A 2572-nucleotide genomic window follows, 5' to 3' on the forward strand; every position below is an offset into this window, starting at 1 on the left:
AATACTTTGCCCCTCCAAAAACTGAAGTGGAAAGGGCTTTGCTTTAGCAAGAGCAGCTCTCCACTTGCTGGGGGCGGGAACACAGCTGTAACAAAAACACATCAAATAAATAAAGCAAAGTGGCTACCAGTACTTAAGCAGTTAAGACAATGGAGCAGAATATCCCTTCAGGCAAGGTCCACCCTATTCACCCTATTGTTATTCAGTGGGAGTTGTTAATGGGCATTCAGGGATCGCATTAACAGTTCTATTGGCGATTTAATGAGGGTGCAGAGGATTCAATTTGACTAAGGTGGCCCTGCAAGGCTAAAAGGAAGTGAATAAGAAGGGGGGGGGGCTGTAGCTTTGATAGACACAGTGATGTTTATAAAAAGCATTGGTGTTCCAGTCTGCCCCTCCTCCTGCATCTGTATACTGTAAATCAGGGGTGGCCACCTCCCAAGAGACTCTGATCTACTCACAGAGTTAAAAACTGGGAGTGATCTACCCCCTTTTGGGGGGTTCAGGTCAAAGCTGTTGAGTTTTTTTAAGGAAGGGAAGCCCTGTTTTGGGGGGTTTAGGTCAAACTTGTTGAGCTTCTTTTAGGAGGGAGGGAGGCCCATTTTTGTTTAGGGCTTCAGGTCATAGTTCAGCTTTTTTTAGGGAGGAGGAAAAATTTGGGTGAGCTTTTTTTAGGGGTGCCAGTGATCTAGCAGTGATCTACCACAGACATCCAGTGATCTACTGGTAGATCACAATCTACCTGTTGGACGTGCCTGCTGTAAATCAAGCAGAGAGAAAGCTGCTTACAAGGCTCCTGTACAGGTGTACCGGTATCTTCCTCTTGCTGCAGAGTTCTAGCATCACAGCGTCACCCAGAGGCACCCACAAATGTGAGTTATCCCTCTCTCTATTTCTTCCTTCCTTTCCTCCCTCTTCCATCCTCAATAAAATACTGGGGGGGGGGGCAGATAAGCCCCACATAGAAAGCCCATCAACATGGGGGGGGAGGAGGACTCTTTAAAATACAGTATTTACCAGTAATTTCTTTGGGGGGGGAGGCACCTAGGCCTCTAGGAGTTGGCTGCTATGCCTATGACAATTCAAGAAAGCAGAATCATGCATATGCTATGGTAATATATCAATAGAATCATGGAATTGTAGTCGGAAGGGACCACAAGGGTCATCTAGTCCAACCCCCTGCAATGCAGGAATTTTTCCCCAATGTGGGGCTTGAACCCACAACATGGTTGAAATATTATGCTGATATGCAGCAACGCCTCGGAGCCATCGAGACTGCGGCCCTGTCTTGCCTCGCCCTCGCCTGCCCTGCCACCCCCTCTCCCCTGCCCAACCCTCCCATCCTCTTGCTGCAGAGTTCCAGCTTCACAGCATCACCCAGAGGCACCCACAAATATGAGGTATCCCTCTCTCTATTATTCCTTCCTTCCCTCCCTCTTCCATCCTTAATAAAATACTGGGGGGGGGCAGATAAGCCCCACATAGAAAGCCCATCAAAATGGGGGGGTGACTCTTTCAAATACGGTATTTACCAGTAATTGGGGGGGGGGAGAGGCACCTAGGCCTCTAGGATTTGGCTGCTATGCCTAGGAGTAGGACAATTCAAGAAAGCAGAATGATGCATATGCTATGGTAATATATCAATGGAATCATAGAATTGTAGTCGGAAGGGACCACAAGGGTCATCTAGTCCAACCCCCTGCAATGCAGGAATTTTCCCCCAAGGTGGGGCTTGAACCCACAACATGGTTGAAATATTATGCTGATATGCAGCAATGCCTCGGAGCTGTCGTGACTGCGGCCATGCCTTCCCTCGCCCGCCCTGCCAACCCCTCTCGCCTGCCCGGCCCTCCCGTCCTCTTGCTGCAGAGTTCCAGCATCACAGCGTCACCCAGAGGCACCCACAAATATGAGTTATCCCTCTCTTTATTTCTTCCTTCCTTCCCTCCCTCTTCCATTCTTAATAAAATATGGGGGGGCAGATAAGCCCCACATAGAAAGCCCATCAACATGGGGGGGATGACTCTCTCACATACGGTATTTACTAGAATTTGGGGGGGGGAGGCACCTAGGCCTCTAGGAGTTGGCTGCTATGCCTAGGAGTAGGACAATTCAAGAAAGCAGAATGATGCATATGCTATGGCAATATATCAATAGAATCATAGAATTGTAGTCGGAAGGGACCACAAGGGTCATCTAGTCCAACCCCCTGCAATGCAGGAATTTTTTCCTAAGGTGGGGCTTGAACCCACAACATGGTTGAAATATTATGCTGATATGCAGCAACGCCTCGGAGCCGTCGTGACTGCGGCCGTGCCTTGCCTTGCCCTTGCCCACCCTGTCACCCCCTCTTGCCTGCCCGACCCTCCCGTCCTCTCCAGCCAAGCAGGGTAGCCGCCGCCGTTGCCAGCCCCAGAAGCACAAGGTGGCCGCTGCCGCCGCTGCCGCCACCACGATGTCGTCAGGCCAGCTGGCCCTGTAGCCCCGCCCACGTTCCCACTTTGTGGCCCCGCCCCTGAATGATCATGGCTTGCCCCCCCCCCCCTAGTTTTGATCCTGGCTACGCCCTTGT

Source organism: Zootoca vivipara, chromosome 2, assembly GCF_965207765.1.
Source record: "Zootoca vivipara chromosome 2, rZooViv2.hap1.1, whole genome shotgun sequence".
NCBI classification, from domain to species: domain Eukaryota; kingdom Metazoa; phylum Chordata; class Lepidosauria; order Squamata; family Lacertidae; genus Zootoca; species Zootoca vivipara.